This window comes from Phyllobates terribilis, unplaced genomic scaffold, assembly GCF_046119375.1.
Source record: "Phyllobates terribilis strain yellow unplaced genomic scaffold, ASM4611937v1 Scaffold_2817__1_contigs__length_104771, whole genome shotgun sequence".
Taxonomy (NCBI): domain Eukaryota; kingdom Metazoa; phylum Chordata; class Amphibia; order Anura; family Dendrobatidae; genus Phyllobates; species Phyllobates terribilis.
Genome location: NW_027365571.1, coordinates 45,837 through 61,619, shown reverse-complemented (window position 1 = coordinate 61,619; position 15,783 = coordinate 45,837). Strand labels below are relative to the sequence as shown.

At 45.4% G+C, this 15,783-nt stretch overlaps 11 non-coding genes and 1 pseudogene across 11 annotated transcripts; all 12 read left to right on the top strand.

Annotated features, from left to right (window-relative positions):
- The first annotated feature begins 829 nt into the window (after nucleotides 1-829).
- On the top strand, nucleotides 830-1,020 carry LOC141247166 (U2 spliceosomal RNA). Its single transcript, XR_012310656.1, has one exon. It is a non-coding gene; the product is annotated as a U2 spliceosomal RNA (small nuclear RNA).
- Nucleotides 1,021-2,135: 1,115 nt separating this feature from the next.
- LOC141247124 (U2 spliceosomal RNA) lies at nucleotides 2,136-2,326 on the top strand. The gene has a single exon (XR_012310624.1). It is a non-coding gene; the product is annotated as a U2 spliceosomal RNA (small nuclear RNA).
- A 1,115-nt stretch (nucleotides 2,327-3,441) lies between these two features.
- Nucleotides 3,442-3,632, top strand: LOC141247165 (U2 spliceosomal RNA). Its single transcript, XR_012310655.1, has one exon. It is a non-coding gene; the product is annotated as a U2 spliceosomal RNA (small nuclear RNA).
- A 1,115-nt stretch (nucleotides 3,633-4,747) lies between these two features.
- On the top strand, nucleotides 4,748-4,938 carry LOC141247164 (U2 spliceosomal RNA). The gene has a single exon (XR_012310654.1). It is a non-coding gene; the product is annotated as a U2 spliceosomal RNA (small nuclear RNA).
- A 1,115-nt stretch (nucleotides 4,939-6,053) lies between these two features.
- On the top strand, nucleotides 6,054-6,244 carry LOC141247163 (U2 spliceosomal RNA). Its single transcript, XR_012310653.1, has one exon. It is a non-coding gene; the product is annotated as a U2 spliceosomal RNA (small nuclear RNA).
- A 1,115-nt stretch (nucleotides 6,245-7,359) lies between these two features.
- LOC141247146 (U2 spliceosomal RNA) lies at nucleotides 7,360-7,451 on the top strand (annotated as a pseudogene).
- Nucleotides 7,452-8,245: 794 nt separating this feature from the next.
- On the top strand, nucleotides 8,246-8,430 carry LOC141247139 (U2 spliceosomal RNA). Its single transcript, XR_012310637.1, has one exon. It is a non-coding gene; the product is annotated as a U2 spliceosomal RNA (small nuclear RNA).
- Nucleotides 8,431-9,545: 1,115 nt separating this feature from the next.
- Nucleotides 9,546-9,736, top strand: LOC141247162 (U2 spliceosomal RNA). Its single transcript, XR_012310652.1, has one exon. It is a non-coding gene; the product is annotated as a U2 spliceosomal RNA (small nuclear RNA).
- Nucleotides 9,737-10,851: 1,115 nt separating this feature from the next.
- On the top strand, nucleotides 10,852-11,042 carry LOC141247123 (U2 spliceosomal RNA). Its single transcript, XR_012310623.1, has one exon. It is a non-coding gene; the product is annotated as a U2 spliceosomal RNA (small nuclear RNA).
- Nucleotides 11,043-12,157: 1,115 nt separating this feature from the next.
- LOC141247161 (U2 spliceosomal RNA) lies at nucleotides 12,158-12,348 on the top strand. The gene has a single exon (XR_012310651.1). It is a non-coding gene; the product is annotated as a U2 spliceosomal RNA (small nuclear RNA).
- Nucleotides 12,349-13,463: 1,115 nt separating this feature from the next.
- LOC141247160 (U2 spliceosomal RNA) lies at nucleotides 13,464-13,654 on the top strand. The gene has a single exon (XR_012310650.1). It is a non-coding gene; the product is annotated as a U2 spliceosomal RNA (small nuclear RNA).
- Nucleotides 13,655-14,769: 1,115 nt separating this feature from the next.
- LOC141247159 (U2 spliceosomal RNA) lies at nucleotides 14,770-14,960 on the top strand. Its single transcript, XR_012310649.1, has one exon. It is a non-coding gene; the product is annotated as a U2 spliceosomal RNA (small nuclear RNA).
- The last annotated feature ends 823 nt before the right edge of the window (nucleotides 14,961-15,783 follow it).

The window sequence follows — 15,783 nt, the reverse complement described above, 5'->3', positions numbered from 1 at the left end:
CCTAAATAACTACAGGTGGTGAGATAAGCTGCACAATATAATTGACCTTTCAGTATATTGTTGCACACACACCATCTATTTAGCAAATGCCCTTGTTATCAACAGCAGCCTTTTAAACTCACCTGAGCTAACAGGTATGTGCGCTGGTTACTCTGCTGCGCTTAAAATTTCTTTTTTGGTTTGCTACAATGCCTTTTCTGAAACGTTGTCTCCTTCTGCTGGAACACTGACTTCTTTCATTTAATGCCTGCAGACTATAAAAGAGAACCCAACCCAAAAAGTTTGGTTGATTAGTCTGTGGCATTCTGTTAAACTGTTGCTTATGGCGGTCTCTGTGAGCTTCTCAGCGACATTCAGCCAGCCAGGTATCCTGCCTGCAGTAGATGGAATGTGGCAATGGAACGCTGGCTGCGCGTGTCATAATAGGCTCTGAGCCTTTATATACCTGTGCACAGCAGCAGCCACCTTCAGTCTGCTGCTGGACAGCCAGCAGCAGCAGCAGCAGGAGAGGTATGTAATCAGGAGCCCTCCTGCTAAGGGTAGACAGCTGCTCGTTCCACCCCACCCCCCGCCTTAATTGGTTCTCCTCCCTTCCAACGGTGTTGAGGCGGGTGGGAACAGCAGGGGGTGAAGGTGCTGTGTTTAAAGAGGTGGAGTTATGCAGATCTAAAACGCGTGGATTGCAGCAGCAGCAAGCCGAAAAGTGCAGGCATGTAAGGGATCTAGAGGTTGACAACATGTCTTCTTAACGGGAGTCCAGGAGCTCATCTCCACAAATGGACTTTTCAGGATCCTTGGGTGGCTCCGTAGTTTGAAACCAATTCTGGTTATCGCTTCTCGGCCTTTTGGCTAAGATCAAGTGTAGTATCTGTTCTTATCAGTTTAATATCTGATACGTCCCCTATCTGGGGACCATATATTAAATGGATTTTTAGAACAGGGAGATGGAAAAAGAGCTTGCTCTGTCCACTCCACGCATTGACCTGGTATTGCAGTATCTCCAGGACCGGTGCACCCCTTCTTTAATGCAGTTTCTAAAATCAGAAAGAATTGAATTCAATGTTTTTTGTTCATTTTGCTTGTTTGTCGGATTTTGGGATGGACTCTTTGGCTTTGCTTTTCTTCTCCTCATTGGATTTTTCATGTTCAAAGTTGCAGAAGCCAGATTACAAGCTCATTTTGGTTCAACTTCAGCAACTGTGCATTGCATTGCCATGTAATGTGATGCAATGCTATCTTTCTAGCTCTCCCTTTTTACTTCCTTTTGGATAAACAGACATATTAGGCAAGCATTTTGGAGCTTTCACCTAAATAACTACAGGTGGTGAGATAAGCTGCACAATATAATTGACCTTTCAGTATATTGTTGCACACACACCATCTATTTAGCAAATGCCCTTGTTATCAACAGCAGCCTTTTAAACTCACCTGAGCTAACAGGTATGTGCGCTGGTTACTCTGCTGCGCTTAAAATTTCTTTTTTGGTTTGCTACAATGCCTTTTCTGAAACGTTGTCTCCTTCTGCTGGAACACTGACTTCTTTCATTTAATGCCTGCAGACTATAAAAGAGAACCCAACCCAAAAAGTTTGGTTGATTAGTCTGTGGCATTCTGTTAAACTGTTGCTTATGGCGGTCTCTGTGAGCTTCTCAGCGACATTCAGCCAGCCAGGTATCCTGCCTGCAGTAGATGGAATGTGGCAATGGAACGCTGGCTGCGCGTGTCATAATAGGCTCTGAGCCTTTATATACCTGTGCACAGCAGCAGCCACCTTCAGTCTGCTGCTGGACAGCCAGCAGCAGCAGCAGCAGGAGAGGTATGTAATCAGGAGCCCTCCTGCTAAGGGTAGACAGCTGCTCGTTCCACCCCACCCCCCGCCTTAATTGGTTCTCCTCCCTTCCAACGGTGTTGAGGCGGGTGGGAACAGCAGGGGGTGAAGGTGCTGTGTTTAAAGAGGTGGAGTTATGCAGATCTAAAACGCGTGGATTGCAGCAGCAGCAAGCCGAAAAGTGCAGGCATGTAAGGGATCTAGAGGTTGACAACATGTCTTCTTAACGGGAGTCCAGGAGCTCATCTCCACAAATGGACTTTTCAGGATCCTTGGGTGGCTCCGTAGTTTGAAACCAATTCTGGTTATCGCTTCTCGGCCTTTTGGCTAAGATCAAGTGTAGTATCTGTTCTTATCAGTTTAATATCTGATACGTCCCCTATCTGGGGACCATATATTAAATGGATTTTTAGAACAGGGAGATGGAAAAAGAGCTTGCTCTGTCCATTCCACGCATTGACCTGGTATTGCAGTATCTCCAGGACCGGTGCACCCCTTCTTTAATGCAGTTTCTAAAATCAGAAAGAATTGAATTCAATGTTTTTTGTTCATTTTGCTTGTTTGTCGGATTTTGGGATGGACTCTTTGACTTTGCTTTTCTTCTCCTCATTGGATTTTTCATGTTCAAAGTTGCAGAAGCCAGATTACAAGCTCATTTTGGTTCAACTTCAGCAACTGTGCATTGCATTGCCATGTAATGTGATGCAATGCTATCTTTCTAGCTCTCCCTTTTTACTTCCTTTTGGATAAACAGACATATTAGGCAAGCATTTTGGAGCTTTCACCTAAATAACTACAGGTGGTGAGATAAGCTGCACAATATAATTGACCTTTCAGTATATTGTTGCACACACACCATCTATTTAGCAAATGCCCTTGTTATCAACAGCAGCCTTTTAAACTCACCTGAGCTAACAGGTATGTGCGCTGGTTACTCTGCTGCGCTTAAAATTTCTTTTTTGGTTTGCTACAATGCCTTTTCTGAAACGTTGTCTCCTTCTGCTGGAACACTGACTTCTTTCATTTAAGGCCTGCAGACTATAAAAGAGAACCCAACCCAAAAAGTTTGGTTGATTAGTCTGTGGCATTCTGTTAAACTGTTGCTTATGGCGGTCTCTGTGAGCTTCTCAGCGACATTCAGCCAGCCAGGTATCCTGCCTGCAGTAGATGGAATGTGGCAATGGAACGCTGGCTGCGCGTGTCATAATAGGCTCTGAGCCTTTATATACCTGTGCACAGCAGCAGCCACCTTCAGTCTGCTGCTGGACAGCCAGCAGCAGCAGCAGCAGGAGAGGTATGTAATCAGGAGCCCTCCTGCTAAGGGTAGACAGCTGCTCGTTCCACCCCACCCCCCGCCTTAATTGGTTCTCCTCCCTTCCAACGGTGTTGAGGCGGGTGGGAACAGCAGGGGGTGAAGGTGCTGTGTTTAAAGAGGTGGAGTTATGCAGATCTAAAACGCGTGGATTGCAGCAGCAGCAAGCCGAAAAGTGCAGGCATGTAAGGGATCTAGAGGTTGACAACATGTCTTCTTAACGGGAGTCCAGGAGCTCATCTCCACAAATGGACTTTTCAGGATCCTTGGGTGGCTCCGTAGTTTGAAACCAATTCTGGTTATCGCTTCTCGGCCTTTTGGCTAAGATCAAGTGTAGTATCTGTTCTTATCAGTTTAATATCTGATACGTCCCCTATCTGGGGACCATATATTAAATGGATTTTTAGAACAGGGAGATGGAAAAAGAGCTTGCTCTGTCCACTCCACGCATTGACCTGGTATTGCAGTATCTCCAGGACCGGTGCACCCCTTCTTTAATGCAGTTTCTAAAATCAGAAAGAATTGAATTCAATGTTTTTTGTTCATTTTGCTTGTTTGTCGGATTTTGGGATGGACTCTTTGGCTTTGCTTTTCTTCTCCTCATTGGATTTTTCATGTTCAAAGTTTCAGAAGCCAGATTACAAGCTCATTTTGGTTCAACTTCAGCAACTGTGCATTGCATTGCCATGTAATGTGATGCAATGCTATCTTTCTAGCTCTCCCTTTTTACTTCCTTTTGGATAAACAGACATATTAGGCAAGCATTTTGGAGCTTTCACCTAAATAACTACAGGTGGTGAGATAAGCTGCACAATATAATTGACCTTTCAGTATATTGTTGCACACACACCATCTATTTAGCAAATGCCCTTGTTATCAACAGCAGCCTTTTAAACTCACCTGAGCTAACAGGTATGTGCGCTGGTTACTCTGCTGCGCTTAAAATTTCTTTTTTGGTTTGCTACAATGCCTTTTCTGAAACGTTGTCTCCTTCTGCTGGAACACTGACTTCTTTCATTTAATGCCTGCAGACTATAAAAGAGAACCCAACCCAAAAAGTTTGGTTGATTAGTCTGTGGCATTCTGTTAAACTGTTGCTTATGGCGGTCTCTGTGAGCTTCTCAGCGACATTCAGCCAGCCAGGTATCCTGCCTGCAGTAGATGGAATGTGGCAATGGAACGCTGGCTGCGCGTGTCATAATAGGCTCTGAGCCTTTATATACCTGTGCACAGCAGCAGCCACCTTCAGTCTGCTGCTGGACAGCCAGCAGCAGCAGCAGCAGGAGAGGTATGTAATCAGGAGCCCTCCTGCTAAGGGTAGACAGCTGCTCGTTCCACCCCACCCCCCGCCTTAATTGGTTCTCCTCCCTTCCAACGGTGTTGAGGCGGGTGGGAACAGCAGGGGGTGAAGGTGCTGTGTTTAAAGAGGTGGAGTTATGCAGATCTAAAACGCGTGGATTGCAGCAGCAGCAAGCCGAAAAGTGCAGGCATGTAAGGGATCTAGAGGTTGACAACATGTCTTCTTAACGGGAGTCCAGGAGCTCATCTCCACAAATGGACTTTTCAGGATCCTTGGGTGGCTCCGTAGTTTGAAACCAATTCTGGTTATCGCTTCTCGGCCTTTTGGCTAAGATCAAGTGTAGTATCTGTTCTTATCAGTTTAATATCTGATACGTCCCCTATCTGGGGACCATATATTAAATGGATTTTTAGAACAGGGAGATGGAAAAAGAGCTTGCTCTGTCCACTCCACGCATTGACCTGGTATTGCAGTATCTCCAGGACCGGTGCACCCCTTCTTTAATGCAGTTTCTAAAATCAGAAAGAATTGAATTCAATGTTTTTTGTTCATTTTGCTTGTTTGTCGGATTTTGGGATGGACTCTTTGGCTTTGCTTTTCTTCTCCTCATTGGATTTTTCATGTTCAAAGTTTCAGAAGCCAGATTACAAGCTCATTTTGGTTCAACTTCAGCAACTGTGCATTGCATTGCCATGTAATGTGATGCAATGCTATCTTTCTAGCTCTCCCTTTTTACTTCCTTTTGGATAAACAGACATATTAGGCAAGCATTTTGGAGCTTTCACCTAAATAACTACAGGTGGTGAGATAAGCTGCACAATATAATTGACCTTTCAGTATATTGTTGCACACACACCATCTATTTAGCAAATGCCCTTGTTATCAACAGCAGCCTTTTAAACTCACCTGAGCTAACAGGTATGTGCGCTGGTTACTCTGCTGCGCTTAAAATTTCTTTTTTGGTTTGCTACAATGCCTTTTCTGAAACGTTGTCTCCTTCTGCTGGAACACTGACTTCTTTCATTTAATGCCTGCAGACTATAAAAGAGAACCCAACCCAAAAAGTTTGGTTGATTAGTCTGTGGCATTCTGTTAAACTGTTGCTTATGGCGGTCTCTGTGAGCTTCTCAGCGACATTCAGCCAGCCAGGTATCCTGCCTGCAGTAGATGGAATGTGGCAATGGAACGCTGGCTGCGCGTGTCATAATAGGCTCTGAGCCTTTATATACCTGTGCACAGCAGCAGCCACCTTCAGTCTGCTGCTGGACAGCCAGCAGCAGCAGCAGCAGGAGAGGTATGTAATCAGGAGCCCTCCTGCTAAGGGTAGACAGCTGCTCGTTCCACCCCACCCCCCGCCTTAATTGGTTCTCCTCCCTTCCAACGGTGTTGAGGCGGGTGGGAACAGCAGGGGGTGAAGGTGCTGTGTTTAAAGAGGTGGAGTTATGCAGATCTAAAACGCGTGGATTGCAGCAGCAGCAAGCCGAAAAGTGCAGGCATGTAAGGGATCTAGAGGTTGACAACATGTCTTCTTAACGGGAGTCCAGGAGCTCATCTCCACAAATGGACTTTTCAGGATCCTTGGGTGGCTCCGTAGTTTGAAACCAATTCTGGTTATCGCTTCTCGGCCTTTTGGCTAAGATCAAGTGTAGTATCTGTTCTTATCAGTTTAATATCTGATACGTCCCCTATCTGGGGACCATATATTAAATGGATTTTTAGAACAGGGAGATGGAAAAAGAGCTTGCTCTGTCCACTCCACGCATTGACCTGGTATTGCAGTATCTCCAGGACCGGTGCACCCCTTCTTTAATGCAGTTTCTAAAATCAGAAAGAATTGAATTCAATGTTTTTTGTTCATTTTGCTTGTTTGTCGGATTTTGGGATGGACTCTTTGGCTTTGCTTTTCTTCTCCTCATTGGATTTTTCATGTTCAAAGTTGCAGAAGCCAGATTACAAGCTCATTTTGGTTCAACTTCAGCAACTGTGCATTGCATTGCCATGTAATGTGATGCAATGCTATCTTTCTAGCTCTCCCTTTTTACTTCCTTTTGGATAAACAGACATATTAGGCAAGCATTTTGGAGCTTTCACCTAAATAACTACAGGTGGTGAGATAAGCTGCACAATATAATTGACCTTTCAGTATATTGTTGCACACACACCATCTATTTAGCAAATGCCCTTGTTATCAACAGCAGCCTTTTAAACTCACCTGAGCTAACAGGTATGTGCGCTGGTTACTCTGCTGCGCTTAAAATTTCTTTTTTGGTTTGCTACAATGCCTTTTCTGAAACGTTGTCTCCTTCTGCTGGAACACTGACTTCTTTCATTTAATGCCTGCAGACTATAAAAGAGAACCCAACCCAAAAAGTTTGGTTGATTAGTCTGTGGCATTCTGTTAAACTGTTGCTTATGGCGGTCTCTGTGAGCTTCTCAGCGACATTCAGCCAGCCAGGTATCCTGCCTGCAGTAGATGGAATGTGGCAATGGAACGCTGGCTGCGCGTGTCATAATAGGCTCTGAGCCTTTATATACCTGTGCACAGCAGCAGCCACCTTCAGTCTGCTGCTGGACAGCCAGCAGCAGCAGCAGCAGGAGAGGTATGTAATCAGGAGCCCTCCTGCTAAGGGTAGACAGCTGCTCGTTCCACCCCACCCCCCGCCTTAATTGGTTCTCCTCCCTTCCAACGGTGTTGAGGCGGGTGGGAACAGCAGGGGGTGAAGGTGCTGTGTTTAAAGAGGTGGAGTTATGCAGATCTAAAACGCGTGGATTGCTGCAGCAGCAAGCCGAAAAGTGCAGGCATGTAAGGGATCTAGAGGTTGACAACATGTCTTCTTAACGGGAGTCCAGGAGCTCATCTCCACAAATGGACTTTTCAGGATCCTTGGGTGGCTCCGTAGTTTGAAACCAATTCTGGTTATCGCTTCTCGGCCTTTTGGCTAAGATCAAGTGTAGTATCTTTCGAAAAGGCGGTTTTGGATGTTGGCCGCCCTAGTAGATTGATACATTATGCACACTGGGGTTTAGGCGCTTGTTAGTACGCCAGGTGGCTAATATAGTCATCTGGTGGAAAGCATGGCCCCCCAGGATCGACGCCATTGGGCCGGGGAAGATCGAAAGCCCGAAGTGTGAAGTGCCCCAGGAGTGGTGACCCTGGGGTGCCTTAACTCACTGGGATTGGGAACCCCACTTGAGTTTATGGCACATTTGCACAAGCACTTCAAATTTTCTTTCTTCGCACACACCCTTATTCCGGGCCTTCTGGCCTTAGGATGGGGAATTTTTCAATTCCCGGTCGAAGGTCCGGGCAGTATTATACTGTGAAACCTTCACTATTTATTTAATTTCTTTGTCACTGTGTGTCCACTTATTCACGTGTGTCACGTCCTACTAGGATTTTGTCGGGATGCGGTTCCCTTACGGGTTCCTCTCTTGGCAGGTCTAGGGGGGGAGTGTGTGGCCATCAGGTTCCGCTCCCCCCTGAACCCCCCTGGCTCTCCTCTTTTGGGAGGAGAGCGTTGTTGGCTCCCCTCTTCCGGGAGGGGAGCACAGTCTTTGGCTCCCAGTGCCTTGCTCGGGTGAGAACTCGGGCAGGTGCTGGGGGTAAGATTGGGTCGCCTCTGGCTTCGGCTGGAGGAGGCTTTTTGTCCCTGTTCCTCGCTGTGGCCTTTTGGCTCGGAGGGACGGGGAATGGTTTGGGGGACCCTTCTCCTTTTGGAGAGGGTTTCAAGAAGACCAGCATCCTAGTGCACTTTTTTTGTGGCACTTGTCACTTTTTTAAGCGCACTCGGGTTTTGTACACGAATTCGGGCTTTCAAAAAAAAAAAAAAAAAAAAATCTGTTCTTATCAGTTTAATATCTGATATGTCCCCTATCTGGGGACCATATATTAAATGGATTTTTAGAACAGGGAGATGGAAAAAGAGCTTGCTCTGTCCACTCCACGCATTGACCTGGTATTGCAGTATCTCCAGGACCGGTGCACCCCTTCTTTAATGCAGTTTCTAAAATCAGAAAGAATTGAATTCAATGTTTTTTGTTCATTTTGCTTGTTTGTCGGATTTTGGGATGGACTCTTTGGCTTTGCTTTTCTTCTCCTCATTGGATTTTTCATGTTCAAAGTTGCAGAAGCCAGATTACAAGCTCATTTTGGTTCAACTTCAGCAACTGTGCATTGCATTGCCATGTAATGTGATGCAATGCTATCTTTCTAGCTCTCCCTTTTTACTTCCTTTTGGATAAACAGACATATTAGGCAAGCATTTTGGAGCTTTCACCTAAATAACTACAGGTGGTGAGATAAGCTGCACAATATAATTGACCTTTCAGTATATTGTTGCACACACACCATCTATTTAGCAAATGCCCTTGTTATCAACAGCAGCCTTTTAAACTCACCTGAGCTAACAGGTATGTGCGCTGGTTACTCTGCTGCGCTTAAAATTTCTTTTTTGGTTTGCTACAATGCCTTTTCTGAAACGTTGTCTCCTTCTGCTGGAACACTGACTTCTTTCATTTAAGGCCTGCAGACTATAAAAGAGAACCCAACCCAAAAAGTTTGGTTGATTAGTCTGTGGCATTCTGTTAAACTGTTGCTTATGGCGGTCTCTGTGAGCTTCTCAGCGACATTCAGCCAGCCAGGTATCCTGCCTGCAGTAGATGGAATGTGGCAATGGAACGCTGGCTGCGCGTGTCATAATAGGCTCTGAGCCTTTATATACCTGTGCACAGCAGCAGCCACCTTCAGTCTGCTGCTGGACAGCCAGCAGCAGCAGCAGCAGGAGAGGTATGTAATCAGGAGCCCTCCTGCTAAGGGTAGACAGCTGCTCGTTCCACCCCACCCCCCGCCTTAATTGGTTCTCCTCCCTTCCAACGGTGTTGAGGCGGGTGGGAACAGCAGGGGGTGAAGGTGCTGTGTTTAAAGAGGTGGAGTTATGCAGATCTAAAACGCGTGGATTGCAGCAGCAGCAAGCCGAAAAGTGCAGGCATGTAAGGGATCTAGAGGTTGACAACATGTCTTCTTAACGGGAGTCCAGGAGCTCATCTCCACAAATGGACTTTTCAGGATCCTTGGGTGGCTCCGTAGTTTGAAACCAATTCTGGTTATCGCTTCTCGGCCTTTTGGCTAAGATCAAGTGTAGTATCTGTTCTTATCAGTTTAATATCTGATACGTCCCCTATCTGGGGACCATATATTAAATGGATTTTTAGAACAGGGAGATGGAAAAAGAGCTTGCTCTGTCCACTCCACGCATTGACCTGGTATTGCAGTATCTCCAGGACCGGTGCACCCCTTCTTTAATGCAGTTTCTAAAATCAGAAAGAATTGAATTCAATGTTTTTTGTTCATTTTGCTTGTTTGTCGGATTTTGGGATGGACTCTTTGGCTTTGCTTTTCTTCTCCTCATTGGATTTTTCATGTTCAAAGTTGCAGAAGCCAGATTACAAGCTCATTTTGGTTCAACTTCAGCAACTGTGCATTGCATTGCCATGTAATGTGATGCAATGCTATCTTTCTAGCTCTCCCTTTTTACTTCCTTTTGGATAAACAGACATATTAGGCAAGCATTTTGGAGCTTTCACCTAAATAACTACAGGTGGTGAGATAAGCTGCACAATATAATTGACCTTTCAGTATATTGTTGCACACACACCATCTATTTAGCAAATGCCCTTGTTATCAACAGCAGCCTTTTAAACTCACCTGAGCTAACAGGTATGTGCGCTGGTTACTCTGCTGCGCTTAAAATTTCTTTTTTGGTTTGCTACAATGCCTTTTCTGAAACGTTGTCTCCTTCTGCTGGAACACTGACTTCTTTCATTTAATGCCTGCAGACTATAAAAGAGAACCCAACCCAAAAAGTTTGGTTGATTAGTCTGTGGCATTCTGTTAAACTGTTGCTTATGGCGGTCTCTGTGAGCTTCTCAGCGACATTCAGCCAGCCAGGTATCCTGCCTGCAGTAGATGGAATGTGGCAATGGAACGCTGGCTGCGCGTGTCATAATAGGCTCTGAGCCTTTATATACCTGTGCACAGCAGCAGCCACCTTCAGTCTGCTGCTGGACAGCCAGCAGCAGCAGCAGCAGGAGAGGTATGTAATCAGGAGCCCTCCTGCTAAGGGTAGACAGCTGCTCGTTCCACCCCACCCCCCGCCTTAATTGGTTCTCCTCCCTTCCAACGGTGTTGAGGCGGGTGGGAACAGCAGGGGGTGAAGGTGCTGTGTTTAAAGAGGTGGAGTTATGCAGATCTAAAACGCGTGGATTGCAGCAGCAGCAAGCCGAAAAGTGCAGGCATGTAAGGGATCTAGAGGTTGACAACATGTCTTCTTAACGGGAGTCCAGGAGCTCATCTCCACAAATGGACTTTTCAGGATCCTTGGGTGGCTCCGTAGTTTGAAACCAATTCTGGTTATCGCTTCTCGGCCTTTTGGCTAAGATCAAGTGTAGTATCTGTTCTTATCAGTTTAATATCTGATACGTCCCCTATCTGGGGACCATATATTAAATGGATTTTTAGAACAGGGAGATGGAAAAAGAGCTTGCTCTGTCCATTCCACGCATTGACCTGGTATTGCAGTATCTCCAGGACCGGTGCACCCCTTCTTTAATGCAGTTTCTAAAATCAGAAAGAATTGAATTCAATGTTTTTTGTTCATTTTGCTTGTTTGTCGGATTTTGGGATGGACTCTTTGACTTTGCTTTTCTTCTCCTCATTGGATTTTTCATGTTCAAAGTTGCAGAAGCCAGATTACAAGCTCATTTTGGTTCAACTTCAGCAACTGTGCATTGCATTGCCATGTAATGTGATGCAATGCTATCTTTCTAGCTCTCCCTTTTTACTTCCTTTTGGATAAACAGACATATTAGGCAAGCATTTTGGAGCTTTCACCTAAATAACTACAGGTGGTGAGATAAGCTGCACAATATAATTGACCTTTCAGTATATTGTTGCACACACACCATCTATTTAGCAAATGCCCTTGTTATCAACAGCAGCCTTTTAAACTCACCTGAGCTAACAGGTATGTGCGCTGGTTACTCTGCTGCGCTTAAAATTTCTTTTTTGGTTTGCTACAATGCCTTTTCTGAAACGTTGTCTCCTTCTGCTGGAACACTGACTTCTTTCATTTAAGGCCTGCAGACTATAAAAGAGAACCCAACCCAAAAAGTTTGGTTGATTAGTCTGTGGCATTCTGTTAAACTGTTGCTTATGGCGGTCTCTGTGAGCTTCTCAGCGACATTCAGCCAGCCAGGTATCCTGCCTGCAGTAGATGGAATGTGGCAATGGAACGCTGGCTGCGCGTGTCATAATAGGCTCTGAGCCTTTATATACCTGTGCACAGCAGCAGCCACCTTCAGTCTGCTGCTGGACAGCCAGCAGCAGCAGCAGCAGGAGAGGTATGTAATCAGGAGCCCTCCTGCTAAGGGTAGACAGCTGCTCGTTCCACCCCACCCCCCGCCTTAATTGGTTCTCCTCCCTTCCAACGGTGTTGAGGCGGGTGGGAACAGCAGGGGGTGAAGGTGCTGTGTTTAAAGAGGTGGAGTTATGCAGATCTAAAACGCGTGGATTGCAGCAGCAGCAAGCCGAAAAGTGCAGGCATGTAAGGGATCTAGAGGTTGACAACATGTCTTCTTAACGGGAGTCCAGGAGCTCATCTCCACAAATGGACTTTTCAGGATCCTTGGGTGGCTCCGTAGTTTGAAACCAATTCTGGTTATCGCTTCTCGGCCTTTTGGCTAAGATCAAGTGTAGTATCTGTTCTTATCAGTTTAATATCTGATACGTCCCCTATCTGGGGACCATATATTAAATGGATTTTTAGAACAGGGAGATGGAAAAAGAGCTTGCTCTGTCCACTCCACGCATTGACCTGGTATTGCAGTATCTCCAGGACCGGTGCACCCCTTCTTTAATGCAGTTTCTAAAATCAGAAAGAATTGAATTCAATGTTTTTTGTTCATTTTGCTTGTTTGTCGGATTTTGGGATGGACTCTTTGGCTTTGCTTTTCTTCTCCTCATTGGATTTTTCATGTTCAAAGTTTCAGAAGCCAGATTACAAGCTCATTTTGGTTCAACTTCAGCAACTGTGCATTGCATTGCCATGTAATGTGATGCAATGCTATCTTTCTAGCTCTCCCTTTTTACTTCCTTTTGGATAAACAGACATATTAGGCAAGCATTTTGGAGCTTTCACCTAAATAACTACAGGTGGTGAGATAAGCTGCACAATATAATTGACCTTTCAGTATATTGTTGCACACACACCATCTATTTAGCAAATGCCCTTGTTATCAACAGCAGCCTTTTAAACTCACCTGAGCTAACAGGTATGTGCGCTGGTTACTCTGCTGCGCTTAAAATTTCTTTTTTGGTTTGCTACAATGCCTTTTCTGAAACGTTGTCTCCTTCTGCTGGAACACTGACTTCTTTCATTTAATGCCTGCAGACTATAAAAGAGAACCCAACCCAAAAAGTTTGGTTGATTAGTCTGTGGCATTCTGTTAAACTGTTGCTTATGGCGGTCTCTGTGAGCTTCTCAGCGACATTCAGCCACCCAGGTATCCTGCCTGCAGTAGATGGAATGTGGCAATGGAACGCTGGCTGCGCGTGTCATAATAGGCTCTGAGCCTTTATATACCTGTGCACAGCAGCAGCCACCTTCAGTCTGCTGCTGGACAGCCAGCAGCAGCAGCAGCAGGAGAGGTATGTAATCAGGAGCCCTCCTGCTAAGGGTAGACAGCTGCTCGTTCCACCCCACCCCCCGCCTTAATTGGTTCTCCTCCCTTCCAACGGTGTTGAGGCGGGTGGGAACAGCAGGGGGTGAAGGTGCTGTGTTTAAAGAGGTGGAGTTATGCAGATCTAAAACGCGTGGATTGCAGCAGCAGCAAGCCGAAAAGTGCAGGCATGTAAGGGATCTAGAGGTTGACAACATGTCTTCTTAACGGGAGTCCAGGAGCTCATCTCCACAAATGGACTTTTCAGGATCCTTGGGTGGCTCCGTAGTTTGAAACCAATTCTGGTTATCGCTTCTCGGCCTTTTGGCTAAGATCAAGTGTAGTATCTGTTCTTATCAGTTTAATATCTGATACGTCCCCTATCTGGGGACCATATATTAAATGGATTTTTAGAACAGGGAGATGGAAAAAGAGCTTGCTCTGTCCACTCCACGCATTGACCTGGTATTGCAGTATCTCCAGGACCGGTGCACCCCTTCTTTAATGCAGTTTCTAAAATCAGAAAGAATTGAATTCAATGTTTTTTGTTCATTTTGCTTGTTTGTCGGATTTTGGGATGGACTCTTTGGCTTTGCTTTTCTTCTCCTCATTGGATTTTTCATGTTCAAAGTTGCAGAAGCCAGATTACAAGCTCATTTTGGTTCAACTTCAGCAACTGTGCATTGCATTGCCATGTAATGTGATGCAATGCTATCTTTCTAGCTCTCCCTTTTTACTTCCTTTTGGATAAACAGACATATTAGGCAAGCATTTTGGAGCTTTCACCTAAATAACTACAGGTGGTGAGATAAGCTGCACAATATAATTGACCTTTCAGTATATTGTTGCACACACACCATCTATTTAGCAAATGCCCTTGTTATCAACAGCAGCCTTTTAAACTCACCTGAGCTAACAGGTATGTGCGCTGGTTACTCTGCTGCGCTTAAAATTTCTTTTTTGGTTTGCTACAATGCCTTTTCTGAAACGTTGTCTCCTTCTGCTGGAACACTGACTTCTTTCATTTAATGCCTGCAGACTATAAAAGAGAACCCAACCCAAAAAGTTTGGTTGATTAGTCTGTGGCATTCTGTTAAACTGTTGCTTATGGCGGTCTCTGTGAGCTTCTCAGCGACATTCAGCCAGCCAGGTATCCTGCCTGCAGTAGATGGAATGTGGCAATGGAACGCTGGCTGCGCGTGTCATAATAGGCTCTGAGCCTTTATATACCTGTGCACAGCAGCAGCCACCTTCAGTCTGCTGCTGGACAGCCAGCAGCAGCAGCAGCAGGAGAGGTATGTAATCAGGAGCCCTCCTGCTAAGGGTAGACAGCTGCTCGTTCCACCCCACCCCCCGCCTTAATTGGTTCTCCTCCCTTCCAACGGTGTTGAGGCGGGTGGGAACAGCAGGGGGTGAAGGTGCTGTGTTTAAAGAGGTGGAGTTATGCAGATCTAAAACGCGTGGATTGCAGCAGCAGCAAGCCGAAAAGTGCAGGCATGTAAGGGATCTAGAGGTTGACAACATGTCTTCTTAACGGGAGTCCAGGAGCTCATCTCCACAAATGGACTTTTCAGGATCCTTGGGTGGCTCCGTAGTTTGAAACCAATTCTGGTTATCGCTTCTCGGCCTTTTGGCTAAGATCAAGTGTAGTATCTGTTCTTATCAGTTTAATATCTGATACGTCCCCTATCTGGGGACCATATATTAAATGGATTTTTAGAACAGGGAGATGGAAAAAGAGCTTGCTCTGTCCACTCCACGCATTGACCTGGTATTGCAGTATCTCCAGGACCGGTGCACCCCTTCTTTAATGCAGTTTCTAAAATCAGAAAGAATTGAATTCAATGTTTTTTGTTCATTTTGCTTGTTTGTCGGATTTTGGGATGGACTCTTTGGCTTTGCTTTTCTTCTCCTCATTGGATTTTTCATGTTCAAAGTTGCAGAAGCCAGATTACAAGCTCATTTTGGTTCAACTTCAGCAACTGTGCATTGCATTGCCATGTAATGTGATGCAATGCTATCTTTCTAGCTCTCCCTTTTTACTTCCTTTTGGATAAACAGACATATTAGGCAAGCATTTTGGAGCTTTCACCTAAATAACTACAGGTGGTGAGATAAGCTGCACAATATAATTGACCTTTCAGTATATTGTTGCACACACACCATCTATTTAGCAAATGCCCTTGTTATCAACAGCAGCCTTTTAAACTCACCTGAGCTAACAGGTATGTGCGCTGGTTACTCTGCTGCGCTTAAAATTTCTTTTTTGGTTTGCTACAATGCCTTTTCTGAAACGTTGTCTCCTTCTGCTGGAACACTGACTTCTTTCATTTAAGGCCTGCAGACTATAAAAGAGAACCCAACCCAAAAAGTTTGGTTGATTAGTCTGTGGCATTCTGTTAAACTGTTGCTTATGGCGGTCTCTGTGAGCTTCTCAGCGACATTCAGCCAGCCAGGTATCCTGCCTGCAGTAGATGGAATGTGGCAATGGAACGCTGGCTGCGCGTGTCATAATAGGCTCTGAGCCTTTATATACCTGTGCACAGCAGCAGCCACCTTCAGTCTGCTGCTGGACAGCCAGCAGCAGCAGCAGCAGGAGAGGTATGTAATCAGGAGCCCTCCTGCTAA